Raw genomic sequence first — 19,313 nt, forward strand, 5'->3', positions numbered from 1 at the left:
TGTCTGTGACGGATAAATATTGGCCGTATTATCTAAATATTGGCTGTACCATCTATGTATGAGTCCCATTTTTGAGACTTCTATGGGGAATGAAGATTAGGCCCCATCCTGTCCGATGTTTATAGTTTTGGGTAAGAACAATTGCAAATCAAGAAAGAAACACATTAGACTTAAAAGCCAGAACTTTTCCTGCTAGGGGACAACAAGGGACACACATGAGAAAAATGCCACCTATCTAATGCTCCATATCTTCACCGTGGCTCAACATGGCTCAACACTGGAAGAATAAGAATCGGTGATCGGTTCCTAAGGGTACGGTCAGGTACGCAGAACTGGCAGAAACAATTTGATTTCCCCTCCTTTTTTCTACCGCATTAAATGAGGTTGAATGTGGATAATTTTACATCTGTGTATGTGTGTGTGTACATACACTTTATATTGTAGATAATGTATATTTTTCTGTGCCTGTGTGTAATATATATATATGACCCTGGGTTGGGCCGAGAGGCAAAAAAGGAGCTGCGATGTTCCTTCAATACACCAGGGTGATTCAACACAAAAATATGTAACCCTTCCCTTGTGCAGAGCTGAAGGGATTGGATACTGTAGCCTAGAGGTTAATTCTGCCTTCTGCCGCACGAATCCCAGCGACTGATTAGGTCCCACAGAGTTGGCCTTCTCTGGGTCCCGTTGACTAAACAATGTCGTTTGGCAGGTCCCAGGGGAAGAGCCTTCTCTGTGGCAGCCCCGACCCTCTGGAACCAGCTCCCTCCTGAGATTAGAACTGCTCCCACCCTCCTTGCCTTCCGCAAACTCCTTAAAACCCACCTCTGCCGTCAGGTCTATACTGTTGTGTGCATGTTTTTTTAAAAAATTATCGGTTTTTAGCTTTCTAATGATTGAATTTGTATTATATATTGTTTTCTGTTGCTGTTGTGAGCCGCCCCCAGACTGTGGAGAGGGGCTGCATACAAATTTAATAAATAAATAAATAAATAAATAAATTCTCTGCCTTACAAGGCAAAGGTTGCAGGTTCAAGTCCCAGTGAGGGTATGGCTAGCTGATGAGGCCAAAATAAGGCCGAAATAGATCTATCCTAGTCTCCCTTAATTTTCAAATTCAGCAAAAAAACAAACATGTGACACACGTGATATATATACACACACACACACATATGGCATATATATATATAATTAAATAGTATGTTTTGGATGTTCAGTAATAGTAAGGGAAATTGTACCTCTTTGAGGCAAGGAGAAGCCAGGTACCCTAACCCTGACGTCAAATTGTCCACCTTTAAGCCAGTCATATGACCTTTAAGCTACCCTCTAGTCACATGATCGTCAAGCCACTCCCACCTGGTCACATGGTCGGCAAGCCAGACCCACTAAATAAGCCACGCCCACAGTGTTGTCGTAAAAGTTTTTGCAGCCTTTCACTGATAAGAATATACCCTCAGAAGAAGATGTTTTACATAAAATATTAATGTGCGCGGAGATGGACAGACTAACGCTTGAACTAAAAGAAAAAAAAATTGACACTGAGTACAGTATTACGAAACTTGGAACAAATTATATCATTGGTGGGAAGAAGGGAGAAACAAGATTTCAAACTAAGGAAACTCAATGGAGAAGTAAAATACATGTATAGGGATCCCTCGTTTTTCGCGGGGGATGCGTTCCAAGACCACCCATGAAAAATGAATTTCCGTGAAGTAGAGGAAATATATTTTTTAATGTATTTAACGAGTATTTGGACTTTTAAAACCCACCCTTTGCATTAAACAGTCATTCTATAATGTTTCTCAGCTGGAACTACATGGGATATCCTACCAGTTTCTTTAATAGAGTACAGTAGTACTGTAGAAGAATTTTATGAATTTTCAATGGATTTAATGGATTTAAACCCCCTTTGAAAACCTGCGAAGTAGCGAATCCACAAAAGATGAACCACGAAATAGCGAGGGATTACTGTATATATATACTGTATATAATTTGTCAACAGTAGAGTTTTTAAGATGAATATTGATGTAATAATTTAGGGTATTTAAGTGTAAATATTAGAAGATTCATCACATATTTGTTATTTCTTTTTGCTGTTGTTTGTTATGTGTGTTTTATCACACACTTCTTAAAATTTTAAAAACTGGCCATTTTTCTTTTGAAGAAAATGCCACCCCCGATCCAGGAACCGATGGATCAGTCCTAGTGGGCTTGGTGTGTCCAACAATATTGTTGTGGAAGTTTTTGCTGTGGGATATTCCTTATATCTCTTAAAAAGTCTGGGGGATTTTTTCTTTAAAGCCATTTTGCTGGCCAGGAGATTTGGACTGTGCACTAGATGGTGCCATAACGCAACTGTTGAATCTCACCATCTGAAACATCTCAGAAAGAAGATTCAGAGTGTGCTTGACTACACTGGATTCTTTTATATAATCCGTTTTTTATTATTGTCTCCATTTCATGTTTAACCAATTGGGGGCTCTGTGTTTGAAAGAACAGCTCAGGGACAGAGTGTCGTGGAGAAAATCTACTTATGTCAAGATTAGGAGTTGAAAAAAAAAAAGATAGCACATAGTCAGTCCGTCTGTCCGTCCGTCCATCCATCCATCCATCCCCCATAATTCCCCCATGCCTGGGGATATAGGTGGGTCTTGAGTAACTTGCGAAAGACAAGGAGGGTGGGGGCCGTTCTAATCTCCGGGGGGGGAGTTGATTCCAGAGGGCCAGGGCCGCCACAGAGAAGGCCCTTCTCCTGGGGCCCACCAAATGACATTGTTTGGTCGATGGGACCCAGAGAAGGCCAACTCTGTGGGACCTTATTGGCCGCTGGGATTCGTGCGATAGAAGGCGGTTCCGGAGGTATTCTGGTCCAATGCCATAAAGGGCTTTAAAGGTCATTACCAACTGCGGCGCCTAAAACACGATTTAAGTATTGCCCACAAGATCATATGCTGCAATGTCCTTCCGGTCAACGACTACTTCACCTTCAACCGTAACAACACAAGAGCATGCAACAGATTCAAACTTAATATTAACCGTTCCAAACTTGACTGTAAAAAATATGACTTTAACAATCGAGTTGTCGAAGCGTGGAACTCATTACCGGACTCAATAGTGTCAACCCCTAACCCCCAACATTTCTCCCTTAGACTCGCCACGATTGACCTCTCCAGGTTCCTAAGAGGCCAGTAAGGGGCTTACATAAGTACACTGATGTGCCTAACGTCCCCTGTCCAATTATCTTTCCTTTTCTCATATATCTTATATATTCTCTCCCTCTCATCTACTTCTCTTTTACTTACTATCCTTATATATATTACTTAATGTCTATTTTCTTCCATATGTATTGTATATTGGACAAAGAATAAAAATAAATAAATAAATAAATAAATCACCAGGAGATGGTGAGTTCTAGTCCTGCCTTAGTTATGAAAGCTGGTTGGGTGACTATGGGCCAATCACCAAATAACAAAGCAATGAACGCTGCAGTTTAAATCATGATAATTATTTAGTGGCATTTTTTGGGTGGAATAATTTGATTGGACCTTGGACTTGATTGTTCTCGTGTTCTAAATTGCCTAACAGCGTGACTCAGAAACTTACTTAATCCGCTGGCGACTTTGCCAGAGACCTGGACCTGACCTTGGTGGAGAACGCGATGCTCAACTATGGATGCAGGGTGTCTCCTCCGAAGAGTCAAGAATCCTGCCTTTTGCCTGGGAAGAGGAAAACGAGTTTTCCCCTCCTCTCCAAATGATTTATTCTCAGGAATGGCAGGAACACGACAGATGGGTGGACACAGTGCTAAAGAATCATTGTTATGGTTATTATTATTATTTGGTTTCCTGGAAATTCTCTTTTCCTCTTGGCTTGCGATCGTTGGGCCGTTGTTCTAAATTGAGGGTTGACTTCCTTTCGGGCAATTCTATATTTTTGCTGGAGGTGGCAGAAAACGTTCCAGCAAACACACATTGTCCTAGTTACAACACCCGGTCTCTCTCTTTTTCAAACTCATTGGCAGACGAGTTGCTGGAATCTCAGGAGGCTTTCTCGGTGTGTGTGTGTTTGTGTGTGTGAGGGCCAGAAGCTGCCTTCTAGCAAAAGTTCAACTAAGTGTGTGTGAAAAGCAGGAAGGGAAGTCTTTTTCGGAAGGTTCATTTGCCTTAATAGCTGCCGACCCTCCAGCAGCAACCTTTGCAAAATGCAATTAAACCGGGTAATGAATTGAAACAACAGTAGCAGGGCCGTCTCTCTCTCTCTCTCTCTTTCCTCTCTCTCTCTTCCCCTGGCAGAACTCAGCGTCTTGTGAAATATACAAGGTTGCTCCTGATTACAGAAGGGGTTAGCAAAACACTGGAGAAGATAATACTCTGGCGGGACCCAGGGGAAGAGCCTTCTCTGTGGGGGCCCCGACCCTCTGGAACCAGCTCCCCCCTGAGATTAGGATTGCCCCCACCCTCCCTGCCTTTCACAAACTCCTTAAGACCCACCTCTGCCATCAGGCATGGGGGAACTAAAACATCTCCCCCTTGCCCATGTTGTTTTGCCATTTGATTGATTGACTGTGTGCCTGTTTTTTTATATATATTGGGACTGTTTTATGAATTTATTAATTTTAAATTGTAATTAGATTGGTGGGCATTGGATTTGTTATTATGTACTGTTTTTTATTATTGTTGTGAGCCGCCCCGAGTTTGCGGAGAGGGGTGGCATATAAATCCAATAAATCTAATCTAATCTAATCTAACTATGTAGGAAGAGATTAAGGACAGCTGAGAAGTTTGACAAAGTCCTTGAGGGGGCTTCTTTATTTTATTTGTTTGTTTTTTGGTTTATTTGCCAAACAAGTATAGGATAGTAGTATATATAAACATAACATAGAAACATAGAAGATTGACGGCAGGAAGATTTATCAGGAAAGACTTAATGAATTCAATCTGTATGGTTTGGAGGACAGAAGGAAAAGGGGGGGGGCATGCATGGTTGAAACATTTAAATATGTTAAAGGGTTAAATAAGGTTCAGCAGGGAAGTGTTTTTAATAGGAAAGTGAACACAAGAACAAGGGGGCACAAGCTGAGTTTAGTTGGGGGAAAGATCAAAAGCAACATGAGAAAATATTACTTTACTGAAAGAGTAGTAGATGCTTTGAACAAACTTCCAGCAGACGTGGTTGGTAACTGAATTTAAACATGCCAGGGATAAACATCTATCCATCCTAGGATAAAATACAGGAAATAGTATAAGGGCAGAGTAGATGGACCAGGAGGTCTTTTTCTGCCGTCAATCTTCTACATTTCTATGTTTCTAATAGCCGTCTCAATATTTTTTAAAGGACTTTTTAAAAACCCCAACTTATAGGTTACTCAAGAGTTACTCAATGGAGTGTTACTCAATGGAGAACATGCTTGGTACGTCTTCCTCCTCCTCTTCCCCCTTACAAACAACAAGGTGTAAGATGGGTTGGGCTGAGAGAGGGGGGACTGACCCAAACTTATCCAGCTGACTTTCATGCCTAAGGCAGGACTCGAATTCCCCGTTTCCTGGTGATTGGCCCAAAGTTACCCAGTCGGCTTTCATGCCTAAGGTGGAACTAGAACTCACCAAGTTCTGGGGACTGGCCCAAAGTTATCTAGTGGCTTTCCTACCTAAGGCGGGACTAGAATTCACTGTGCCTTGGCATCGTCCTCTCGAGCAGCTTTGTTGAGATGACCTCATTGTCTTATCACCCATGATGTGGTCAGCCAACACAAGCTTCCAATGTAAGCAAACATTCTGTTTATTGACGGATGACTAGATTACATGCAGAGGAGGGACATTAGGCTTCATGGCTCATCCGGCAGCTGGCTAGGGCTGAACTTGTCTGGCCTCTCCAGCTTCATGTCCTCGGTTGATTGTTGGAAAAATCTTATCTCCTCTGAGAACCTCGAGTGGAAACTGTAAGAAAGGACAACAAGTACAGTGGTACTTAATTCATTCCGTGACCAGGTTCTTAAGTAGAAGCAATTTTTCCCGTGGGAATCAACGTAAAAGCAAATAATGCGTGCAAACCCATTAGGGAAGAAATAAAAGCTTGGAATTTGGACGGGAGGAGGAGGAGGAAGAAGAGGAGGAGGAGAGTTGGTGCTGAAGGAAGAAGGTGAGGTGAGCGGAATAAAAAAAAATCCAAAACTTTAAGGCTTTAAAAAAAAAAAAGAGGGACTCTGAGGCAGCGAGGAGGAGCACGCACCTCCAATACACCCGGCACGAGGCTGCCTCCCATATACTGGCTGCTGCTGCTACCTGCTTCCTCTTCCTTCCCATGCTGAAGGGGCTTCCCTCTCCTCTCGCTTACTTGCTTTATAGCTGGCGCCTTTCCTTCGCTGTGGTGACTCCTCGGCTGCCCAGAGCGAAGGGAGCGTTTCCTTTCTTTGGGCACTGGCAGAGGTTTATTCCCTGTCTGTTGTGGTTGGCTCTGGCCCAGCTCCTGCCCCAAGGAATGTGGTGGTGGACGCAGGGGAAACATCAACATGTCCTAGGCCTGTTTTATTGCCGACAGAGTCAGGTAGTGAAGTTTCCTCGGAAGAAGAAGAAGGTGGGGGTGACTTGGAAGAGGGGAGTTTGGCAGACAGCCCAGGAGGAGATCATCCATCCTTATCATCCCTGAATTCTGAACAAGAATGTATGACACATCCACGCATGCGTAGAGTGATGCATAGGAGACAACAACTGAAGGATTATTACAGGAGATAAATGAGGCCACCTGGGATTGGGTGGGGCTGCTATAATTAGTGCTACATATAAAAGAGCAGCCTGCTGTTTTAGCCTCATGGCAGTTTATCTGATTCATAGTTTCGTCAAGATCGTGGTTTTTGCTGTTCAAGATTGTGTGTGGACTTTCTGGACTTTAGAATTGGACTCAATTTCCCAGTTATTGGGTGAGCATTTGGATTACATTTCACCTGTGCCTTGTGTGTACCAGAAAATCCCTTTGACATTTAAAAAGGGAGCTGTTTCTGTTTTTCTGTTGATAAAGACTTTTGGGTTTTGCTTCTATCGTGTGGTGTGTGTCTTTCTGCACGAATTACCCTGTAATTACGGGCGGTTCAGACTGTCCAAGCACCCAGAGAAAGGAAAATGCTTCGTTCGCTCTGGACTGCCAAAGCCTCCTTAAGCGGGAAAGTGATCGAAGTCTGGGAAAATGCTTGTCAGTCGACAGTTGATTTATCACCAGCTTCTCATGTACTTAGAAAGCAAGGGCTGGGCAGCACAAGCAAGCCATCAACACAACCCAATCAACACCACAAGGCCACAAACAACAGGCACTATAAATACCACACACATCAAACAGCACACACAGATAAGATCCCTGAGGATGGGCTCCAGCACAGAATATCTCCGGGACCGCCTTCTGCCGCACGAATCCCAGTGACCGGTTAGGTCCCACAGAGTTGGCCTTCTCCGGGTCCCATCGACTAAGCAATGTCGTTTGGTGGGACCCAGGAGAAGAGCCTTCTCTGTGGCAGCCCCGACCCTCTGGAACCAGCTCCCCCCCAGATATCAGAGTTGCCCCCATCCTCCTTGCCTTTTGCAAACTCCTTAAAACCCACCTCTGTCATCAGGCATGGGGGAATTGAAATAAATAAATAAATAATAAATAATAAAATAAATTCCAAAATCTCGGGAGACAAAATCGCTTTTTCTGGGGATCAGCCCAGATTGGACCTTGCAAATTAGAATGAGCTCATCTGGTCTTGTTTCCTGCCTGGTCTCCCTGAGAAACTTGACATCCAACCTTGAGGGTCTTCTTCATTGACCCCCACCTCTCTTGGGGACTGACCTACATATGCTTTCGGAGACAGGACGCTCCGACTTCACCGTTCCTTCTCGCCGCTTCGTCATTTGAACCCAGGGCCATCGTCTGGTGTATTTTGCGGCCCAGGAAAGGCAGCGGCAACCTCATCCTAAATTGCCATAGCAAACTCCACCACAAGTACCGCCTCTTGACGATGCCTCCGTAACATGTGGTCCAAGCCAGGATGACCGCTTTCTCGGTCCTTTCTCCTTCCTCTCTCTCTTCTCCTTCCTGCTTTCTCCCTGCCTTAACTTTACTCTTCTTCTACTAAAGAGCTACAGGGTGTAAATCAGCCAGCTGTTTCGCCCCCGAAGGAAAAGTATGGCAGTTGGAAGACCAAGACTCTAGAATTCTTCTTTGGTTCTCCTGGCAACTCCCTTCTGGCCGTTGGTCCTGGTTTCCTGGTCTTTCCTGGGCAGGCTCACCCAACAAGGCTCACACCCTGACAAACCCACCCAGCTGTGCAAAATATCCAGAAAGCAAGAATGCAATTCATATTTCATGATATCTGGAGGATCTTTAATGTCCCCTCCTCTTGGAAAGTTTAAGAATTTCCCCATCCTCTTTTTTATTTTATTTTTCATTTTTATAAAGGTCTCTTTCCCAATAGCATAAAGATCTCTTTATTTTATTTTTAAGATATCTTTTTGAAATATCTTTATAGACATCTGTTCTGTCTGGGTCACTCCAGAAGCCAAGACCAACCCAAAAAGAGAAGCCAGACACACCAGTAAAAGGCAAAGGCAGTTTATAAAATTCAAGAAAAACACAGGTAACAGAAAATGTCCTTACAAACAGGAAAATGCTGTATCTTCAGATATATCCACGAAGGCAAAAGTCCATGCAGCAATACAGGATTCTTGCTGCCAAGACGAGGCTGTAGATAGCAGACCTACACCTCCCACGGGTCTTCCAAACTGCTGGGCCACAAGCCAGGAACAGAGACGCCGAGAACAAAGCAGGACACCGTAACTCCAACTGATAACACTCCACATGGCTTCAAGGGCTTGCCTGTCTTTTAAACCCTGCTAAGGAGGACCACACCCAAGCCCAGCTGTTCCTAATTCAGTGCTGATAATACTTCTTTAATTGCTCCTTTCTCTGATCTGAACGTCTCTGTCGCATGTCAATGACGGCTTGTGCTTCATCACCTAATGACTCCAAGCTACTGGCTGGGGAAAGGCCCACCCCGGGGCTCTCATGCTGTTCTCCTTCATCCCATTCCTGACTTTCCTCTCCCCCGTCCGACTGTTCAGCCCCCTCCTCTTCACTGTCATCCTCCTCCGGGCATGGAGCCAGCAGAGACACAGCCGGTCCCTGAGCAGCCTCAGGCTGAACCACAACAACATCTAAAGTACCTTTAATGCTTCCCCTCTTGGAAATTTTTAGAATTTCCCAGCCTAGTTTTTATTTTTAAATAAAATAAAGAGATCTTTAAAGATATTGGAAAAGAGAACTTTTTAAAGATATCTCTTCCAAAATCTTTAAAGATCTGTTTATTTTATTTTTAATCTTTAAAAATGTATCTTTTAAAATACCTTCAAAGATATCGAAAGTGCCTTTAGTGCTTCTCCTCTTGGAAATTTTAAGAATTTTCCATCCTCCTTTTTTATTTTATTTTTCATCTTTAAAAAGATCTCTTTTCCAATAGCATTAAAGATCTCCTTATTTTATTTTTCATCTTTAAAAAGATCTCTTTTCCAATAGCATTAAAGATCTCCTTATTTTATTTTTCATCTTTAAAAAGATCTCTTTTCCAATAGCGTTAAAGATCTCCTTATTTTATTTTTCATCTTTAAAAAGATCTCTTTTCCAATAGCATTAAAGATCTCCTTATTTTATTTTTCATCTTTAAAAAGATCTCTTTTTAAAATAGCTTTATAGAAATCTAAAGTACCTCTTAATGCTTCTTCTCTTGAAAATTAAAGAATTTCCCAGCCTGGTTTTTTATTTTTAAATAAAATAATGAGATCTTTAAAGATACTGGAAAAGAGATCTTCTAAAAGATCTCTTTTCCAATATCTTTAAAGATCTCTTTATTTTTCTCATTGGCGTAGCCCGAATCACTTAATACTTAATAGTATTAATTAATAGTGAACACTTAATAGTTCACTAGCATAGCAACTGCAGTGATTCACTTAACAACTGTGGCTAGAAAGGTCGTAAAACAGAACAAAACTCACTTAACAAAAATCTCACTTAACAGCAGAAATTTTGCACTCACTTGTGGTCATAAGTCAAGGACTAGCTGTCTTTGATGATTTGTATTTTTGGGGTGGATAAAGAAGCCCCCATGCACAGGTCCAAGGTTCCCTCTTGCTCTCAAATTCGGGAATCAAGTTCTTATCAGCTCCACGAAGCCATTCCTGTTTATTGTTTGATTGTTTATATCTCCTGACTCTTGACTATGTTTTTATCCTGCCTTTATTATAGGATATTATCCCCTATTATTATCCGCTTCTTCTCCCCCACCTCGTTTCGGTTATGAATGAGTGCGGCGTCAAAAATTACAGGCATAAATATCTATCGAGCGGAATATGATCATAATATGACTTTCAATAAACAATAAATCCACCCTATTTCTCTTTCTGCATGATTTGGCTGTTTGCTGCGACTCGCTATTTCTATTTTCCCCGTTTCGGCAACATCTCATTCTAAGCGTTTTTCTTAACCATGTTGGAAGGGAGAAAAACTAACATCCATGATCAAAGGTGGCCCATCTGCTTTGAATACACACATGCAGACACAGAGTGAGAGAGAGAGAGAGAAAGAGATAGAGATAGAGAGAGAGAGAGAGGGAGGGAGGGAGGCAGGGAGGGAGAGAGAGGGAGGGAGAGAGAGAGAGAGGGAAGGAGGGAGAGAGAAAGAGAGAGAGAGGACCGTTGATGGAGGGAGGGAAGAAAGGAAGGGGTCAATGAACAAATTGAGCAGCATTATATAAGATCAACTACGGTGTGTCTTCAATGGGGATTTTAATACTCTGATGACATTAGTAGAGGACTAACGAAATCTTAGTCATTTTAGTAGTCTTTAATACATTTTAAACGTTCCAGAGATCGTGATGGCTGTTTATTTATAAATACTCCTGGAACTCGCATTTTTAGAACAATTCTTGATATATATACAATGCTCGAAAAACTTAAGGAAACATTCAAATAACACATCCTAGATCTGAATGAATGAAATATTCTCATTGAATATTTCATTTGCACAACTATTCCATTTGCACAGCAGCAGGTGAAACGGATTGTCAATCCGTGTTGCTTCCTAAGTGGACAGTTGGATTTAACAGAAGTTTGATTTACTTGGAGTTATATTCTGTAATTTAAGTGTTCCCTTTATTTTTTTTTGAGCAGTGGGTGTATGAATCCCCCTGGTATATCCAATCATGGGAGGAGCCCAATGCAACCCAGGGCCATTTACAAGGCAGTTAATTAATTTATTCATAGCCGACAAACTATATTCTGTATGTGTCACATGTTTTGGTTGAATTTGAAAATTAAGGGAGACTAGGATGGATCTATTTTGGCCTTGTTCTGGCCTCATCAGCTAGCCATACCCTTCCCTGGTACAAAGCTGAAGGGATTGGATACTGTAGCCTAGAGGTTAATTCTCTGCCTTACAAGGCAAAAAGGCTGCTAGTTCAAATCCCAGTGAGGGTATGGCTAGCTGATGAGGCCAGAACAAGGCCGAAATAGATCTGTCATATGCTGTTGTTACGGTACTTTCAAATTCAGCTAAAACAGGTGACAGTTTGAGCTTCCTGAGTTGGCGCAGAAAGAACGTTCTTTGTTGTGCTTTTTTGATGACGTTTTTGATGTTAGGTGACCATTTTAGGTCCTGAGATATGATAAAACCTAGAAATTTGAAGGTCTCTACTGTTGATACTGCGTTGTCTAGTATTGTGAGAGATGGTAGGATGGGAAGGTTTCTCCTAAAGTCTACCACCGTTTCTACGGTTTTGAGTGTATTCAGTTCTATATCGTTCCGGTCACACCACGAGGCTAGTTGTTCAACCTCCCTTCTGTATGAGGTTTCACTGTTGTCTCGACATTTAACAACGTCAAACAACAACATCTGCCTATCTCAGATCTTTGGGAAGGTCTCAATGGATGGATAAAAATGCCCAATCCAATCTGAACATTTATTTATTTATTTTATTTATTTATTTATTGGATTTGTATGCCGCCCCTCTCCGCAGAGTCGGGGCGGCTAACAACAGTGGTAAAACTACATGAACAATCCAATTAATAAAAACAACTAAAAAACCCTTATTATAAAAAACCAAACATACCATGCATAACTTGTAATAGCCTAGGGGGAAAGGATAACTTAACTCCCCCATGCCTGGCGACAAAGGTGGGTCTTAAGTAATTTGTGAAAGACAAGGAGGGTGGGGGCCATTCTAATCTCTGGGGGGAGTTGGTTCCAGAGGGCTGGGGCCGCCACAGAGAAGGCTCTTCCCCTGGGGCCCGCCAAACGACATTGTTTGGTCGATGGGACCCGGGGAAGGCCAACTCTGTGGGACCTTATCGACTGCTGGGATTCGTGCGGTAGGAGGCGGTTCTGGATGTATTCTGGCCCAATCTGGCTTTCTATGACAATGTCTGCTTTCCTTCAAGAAGAGAGGTTGAAAAGCCCTGGGGATACCTTCCCAGATGTTTACCAGCAGGTAAAAAAAAAAAGGTATGATTAAACAGCCTTGCTATTTCCAAGGAAAAGTTCAAATAAATCAAAATAATTGTCAGGGTTTTCCCCCCGCTCTTCTGCACCCGAAGGGATTTGATTTCTTGGCAAGTAACTGTATATATATATTTTTAATATCATACTTACTTACTTACAGTAACCTAGACTTGAAAGACGTTGTAGATGATCCTATCAAATTGGCAAGGCAGAGGATGAAAGAATGATGGAGCTTGCCCGCAAAGCAACCGATTGGGGTGGCGTTTGGACTTTAAAGCAGAATATAATTAAATACCTTAACGCTGTTTTTGATCAGAGGAATCAAAAGCAGATAAAAGCTAAAAATAAATGAAGTTCTCTAGCTATGATTAAACTCAATCAGGCATGGGAGGTGTTGTGTGTGTGTGAGAGAGAGACAGAAGGAGAGAAAGAGGGAGAGAGATGGTCCAGCCATAATTTAAAGAAATGTCATTTGCTATGAAATCAAATGAGACCCAGGAGATGCTTTGAACAGAATTCTCTCCTTTTCTTGTTTTAAAAAAGTTTCTGATAACTATCCAGGGCCTCCCCATGACAGATCTGAATCATGCGGGGCGGCAAAGCTTCAATTTCCCTTCCCCTAAGACGCATGATTAAAATTGCTTGCTTCAAAGCGAAATATACAATTATCCCACAGGCACGGAGGTGTGCGTTTCACGAATTGAAAATGATAACCGGCGAAGATGGCGTAGGTGAAGATTAAGGGTCCCAGGGTAAGTTTCCTTTGAAAGAAGACAAAACTTTCCCCCCCCCGAAAAGGTTGGACTTCAAAAATAGGTAAATCACCTGGAGGTAAAACTCGAAGTAATTTACAGGAGATAATCGGAAGGTTTGACTGGAATTAGATAATAGCGGCAATGAAATTCTCCAGTTGTAAAGAAGAAGAAGACGAAGAAGACGAAGAAGACAAAGATGAAGACAAAGAAGAAGAGGAAGAAGAGGAAGAAGAGGAAGAGGAGGAAGAGGAAGATGAAGAAGAGGAGGAGGAGGAAGAGGAGGAGGAAGAAGAAGAAGAAGAAGAAGAAGAAGAAGAAGAAGAAGAAGAAGAAGAAGAAAAACTGCATGATATAATTTGGCTTCTACTCGTAGCCTCAATCTGAGGTGGTCAGTTGCAATTAAAACAGGTACAGTGGTACCTCTACTTACGAACTTAATTTGTTCCGTGACCAGGTTCTTAAGTAGAAAAGTTTGTAAGAAGACGCAATTTTTCCCATAGGAATCAATGTAAAAGCAAACAATGTGTGCGATTGGAGAAACCACAGGGAGAGTGGAGGCCCTGTTTCCTCCCAGGAGATTCCTAGAGAGGCCCCACGGAGGCTTCTCCCTGCCTTTTCCAGTCCTGTTTCCTCCCAGGAGATTCCTACAGAGGCCCCACGGAGGCTTCTCCCAGCCTTTTCCAGTTACAGTTTCGGAGGCTCGGGGTTGTAAGTGGAAAATGGTTCTTAAGAAGAGGCAAAAAAAAATCTTGAACACCCGGTTCTTATCTAGAAAAGTTCGTAAGTAGAGGCCTTCTTAGGTAGAGGTGCCACTGTAATTTGCCTTCTACTCCCAGCCTCAATCTGAGTTGGTCAGTTGAAATTCAAAGAGGTATTTCTTTGTCATCTTTTTTTAGTTTGATTTTAGCTGAGAAAATAGCTCATCCCCTGTTTGTCCTTCTAAAGCTTTTTCCTGTAATCAAAAGATTTTTTTCCCCTCCCTGGCTTGGCCCTTAAAAGAAAAAGAAAAGAACAAGAAAAGATTAAAAGAAAAATCAAACATGAATTTTCTCCACTTCTTCCTGATGGAGTTAATTCTTCAGACATGGTCGCCTGGAACAATTTCACGGAGAATTATCTTGAGAAAGGGGCTGTTTCACTACTTCAGTTCCATCTTTCCCTACTTTTAAATTGGGTTTTCCTTTGAAGTCTTAAATAAAGCCACGGAGTGACATACCCTTGTACAAAGTATGTAAAGATGGCCCTGAACTATTAGACAAAAGTCTTTTCTACGGCATCATTAAATGGAAACGTAGGCAAGTTAATATGACAATCATACGTGTATCTGCCCAGAAATGTATTGACTTTATTGAATTTAACTGACTTTATTCCCAAATGCACTTGGGGAAAAAGGACTCCTCAATCTGAGTATTGCATTGGCAGTTCTGTGTTAGCAAAAACTTCAGAAGAGAAGGATTTAGGGGCAGTGATTTCTGACAGTCTCAAAATGGGTGAGCAGTATGGTCGGGCAGTAGGAAAAGCAAGTAGGATGCTTGGCTGCATAGCTAGAGGTATGACAAGCAGGAAGAGGGAGATTGTGATCCCCTTATATAGAGCGCTGGTGAGACCACATTTGGAATACTGTGTCCAGTTCTGGAGACCTCACCTACAAAAAGATATTGACAAAATTGAACGGGTCCAAAGACGGGCTACAAGAATGGTGGAAGGTCTTAAGCATAAAACGTATCAGGAAAGACTTAATGGACTCCATCTGTATAGTCTGGAGGACAGAAGGAAAAGGGGGGACATGATCGAAACATTTAAATATATTAAAGGGTTAAATAAGGTCCAGGAGGGAAGTGTTTTTAATAGGAAAGTGAACACAAGAACAAGGGGACACAATCTGAGGTTAGTTGGGAGAAAGATCAGAAGCAATGTGAGAAAATATTATTTCACTGAAAGAGTAGTAGATGCTTGGAACAAACTTCCAGCAGACGTGGTTGGTCAATCCACAGTCACTGAATTTGAACATGCCTGGGATAAACATATATCCATCCTAAGATAAAACACAGGAAATAGTATAAGGGCAGACTAGATGGACCATGAGATCTTTTTCTGCCGTCAGTCTTCTGTGTTTCTATGTTAATACCTGTAGGTTGGAATCTTTTGATGTTACTTCTCTATCCCAGTATTTAAACAAAAGCAAAAACAGAAGGGTTTTCTTAAAAAAAACAAACCTAGAGTTTTTCTTTAAAAAACAACAACCCCAGAGGTGTTTTTTATGAAGAACGATTGCAGGAACTGGGAATGGCTAGACTAGAGAAAAGAAAGGACTAAGGGTGATGTGATAGCAGTATTCTAGTACAGTGGTACCTCTACTTAGGAACGCCTCTAGTTAAGAATTTTTCTAGCTAAGAACCGGGTGTTCAAGATTTTTTTGCCTCTTCTTATGGACCGTTTTCTACTTAAGAACCTGAGCCTGGAAAAAATTCCCAGGAAATTTGAGAGCGGCATGAAGGCCTGGCCAGTTTCCTGCCATTCCTCCTGGGTTTCTCTCTCTGGTGCAGTGTATGGGAGGCAGCCTCTGTGGTTTCTATTCCTAACCCCAAAACCTTAACCTTAGATCTACAATTGACCTCTCCTCCTTCCTAAGAGGTCTGTAAGGGGCGTGCATAAGCGCACCATTGTGCCTACCATCCCTGTCCTACTGTTCTATTGTCTTCTTTTATCATTACTTTTCTAATGTTATGTTTAGACAAATTATCATCCTATAATTGTTTGACAAATATACACTGCTCAAAAAAATAAATAAAGGGGACACTCAAAGAACACATTCTAGACCTGAAAGAATGAAATATTCTCATTGAATACTTTGTTCTGACCAAAGTTGAATGTGCACAACAGCATGTGAAATTGATTGTCAATCAGTGTTGCTTCCTAAGCGGACAGTTTGATTTCACAGAAGTTGGATTTACTTGGAGTTATATTGTGTGGTTCAAGTGTTCCCTTTATTTATTTATTTATTTATTTATTTATTTATTTATTTATTTATTTATTTATTTATTTATTTATTTATTTATTTATTTATTTATTTATTTATTTATTTATTTATTTATTTATTTATTTATTTATTTATTTATTTATTTATTTATTTATTTATTTATTTATTTATTTATTTATTTATTTATTTATTTATTTATTTATTTATTTATTTATTTATTTATTTATTTATTTATTTATTTATTTATTTATTTATTTATTTATTTATTTATTTATTTATTTATTTATTTATTCATTTGTCCAATACACAATACATATGGAAGAGAATAGACATGAAGTAATATATATAAAGATAATATGTAAAAATAGAGGGGAAGATATATGAAAGGAAGAAAATATATATGATATATGAGATAAAGGAAAGAAAATTGGACAGGGGACAAAAGGCACACTAGTGCACTTATGTACGCCCCTTACTGACCTCTTAGGAACCTGGAGAGGTCACTTGTGGATAGTCTAAGGGAGAAATGTTGGGGGTTAGGGGTTGACACTATTGAGTCCGGTAATGAGTTCCACGCTTCAACAACTCAATTGTTAAAGTCATATTTTTTACAGTCAAGTTTGGAGCGGTTAATATTAAGTTTGAATCTGTTGCGTGCTCTTGTGTTGTTGCGGTTGAAGCTGAAGTAGTCATTGACCAGTAGGACGTTGCAGCATATGATCTTGTGGGCAGTACTTAAATCGTCTTTTAGGCGCTGTAGTTCTAAGCTTTCTAGACCCAGGATAGTTAGTCTATTTTCGTAGGGGATTCTGTTTCGAGTGGAGGAGTGAAGGGCTCTTCTGGTGAAGTATCTATGGACGTTTTCAAGGGTGTTGATATCCGAGATGTGGTATGGGTTCCAGACAGATGAGCTGTATTCGAGGATGGGTCCGGCAAAAGTTTTGTAGACTCTTGTGAGTAGTGTGAGATTGCTGGAGCAGAAGCTACGTAGGATCAGGTTAACCTTTTTGGCGATATTGTTGCAGTGGGCTTTTGAGCAGTATATATATATAAAAAAAATAAATAAATAAATAAATAAATAAGTACACCGCCCAGAGTCCAACTGGAGTCGGGAAGCATATAAATTAAATCGTTCCTTCATTCATCCATCCTCTTAGTTGCTTTTCTTCGCACCTTTTCATTTTCTGGGCTCAGGTGCAATTTGGGTGGCGAGTCCAGGATTCCATCATTTGAGGACGTGGAAGGAGTAGGATTTAATGAAGTGGCTCCTGTCTCCTGGGCTTTCTCCCAAGCAGTCTCCTTGCGCGGCTGGCATTTTCAAAAATCTGGCGACACACGCACAATCTTTTCCTTCCGCCCGGCTGGCAATTCTGCCTCCTTTTTCCATTCCATTTAGCAATTAACACGGACTTCCTCACTCCCCACTGTCTCCCTAAACCAGCCACCCTTCCCCACACCTTCTGCTTCTAATGAAGCTTATAATTAACATGGCTTCTGTTTTGGTTTTTTTTGCTTTAAAAAAAACCCTTCCTTGTTTTCATGCCAGCCATATCAGGAGAAAAAAGAAAGCACTAAGATTCCAGTGGATGGCAATAATAACCACAATACCTTGGAGCGATGCTTAAGGCCCATTTTCATTGGCGCAGAGCAGTGTTTCTCAACTGTGGCAACTTAAAGATATCTGGACTTCAACTCCCAGAATTCCCCAGCCAGCATTCGCTGGCTGGGGAATTCTGGGAGTTGAAGTCCAAATATCTTCAAGTTGCCAAGGTTGGGAAACACTGGCGTAGAGAAGTCAAATTTGGAGTGCATAGAAACAGAGAAACGTAGAAGATTGATGGCAGAAAAAGACCTCATAGTCCATCTATGCCCTTATCACCTCGAGGTTCGATTACTGCAACGCTCTCTACATGGGGCTACCTTTGAAAAGTGTTCGGAAACTCCAGATCGTGCAGAACGCAGCTGCGAGAGCCATCGTGGGGCTTCCCAGATTCACCCACGTATCTACAACACTCCATGGCTTGCATTGGCTGCCGATCAGTTTCCGGTCACAATTCAAAGTGTTGGTCATGACCTTTAAAGCCCTACATGGCATTGGACCAGAATACCTCTGGAACCGCCTGCTACCGCACGAATCCCAGCGGCCGATAGGGTCCCACAGAGTTGGCCTTCTCCGGGTCCTGTCGACTAAACAATGTCGTCTGGCAGGTCCCAGGGGAAGAGCCTTCTCTGTGGCGGCCCCGGCCCTCTGGAATCAACTCCCCCCGGAGATTAGAACTGCTCCCACCCTCCCTGTCTTCCGTAAACTACTTAAGACCCACCTATACTGCCAGGCATGGGGGATTTGAGACACCTTTCCCCCAGGCTTATTATAATTTATGTTTGGTATGTATGTGCTGTTTGGTTTTTAATTATGATAGGGTTTTTAGTTTTTTTTAATATTAGATTTGTGCCTGTATAATACTGTTTTTATCGTGTTGTGAGCCGCCCCGAGTCTTCGGAGAGGGGCGGCATACAAATGTAATAAATTATTATTATTATTATTATTATTATTATTATTATTATTATTATTATTATTATTATTATCTAGTCTGCCCTTATACTATTTCTTGTATTTTATCTTAGGATGGATATGGAAACATAGAAACATAGAAGACTGATGGCAGAAAAAGACCTCCTGGTCCTTCTAGTCTGCCCTTATACTATGTCCTGTATTTTATCTTAGGATGGATCTATGTTTGTCCCAGGCATGTTTACATTCAGTTACGAATTTAATTCGGAGTGCAAAACTGGATGGAAGACATAGAAACAGAGAAACGTAGAAGATTGACGGCAGAAAAAGACCTCCTGCTCCATCTAGTCTGCCCTTATACTATTTCCTGTATTTTATCTTAGGGTGGATCTATGTTTGTCCCAGGCATGTTTAAATTCAGTTACTGTGGATTTACCAACCATGTCTGCTGGAAGTTTGTTCCAAGCATCCACGACTCTTTCGGTAAAATAATATTTTCCCACGTTGCTTCTGATCTTTCCCTCAACTAACCTCAGATTGTTTCCCC

At 41.4% G+C, this 19,313-nt stretch overlaps 1 non-coding gene across 1 annotated transcript; it reads left to right on the plus strand.

The window, feature by feature from the left end:
- LOC139173649 (small nucleolar RNA snoR117) lies at positions 1 to 80 on the plus strand. The gene has a single exon (XR_011560081.1). It is a non-coding gene; the product is annotated as a small nucleolar RNA snoR117 (small nucleolar RNA).
- The last annotated feature ends 19,233 nt before the right edge of the window (positions 81 to 19,313 follow it).

Source organism: Erythrolamprus reginae, chromosome 10 (assembly GCF_031021105.1).
Source record: "Erythrolamprus reginae isolate rEryReg1 chromosome 10, rEryReg1.hap1, whole genome shotgun sequence".
NCBI classification, from domain to species: domain Eukaryota; kingdom Metazoa; phylum Chordata; class Lepidosauria; order Squamata; family Dipsadidae; genus Erythrolamprus; species Erythrolamprus reginae.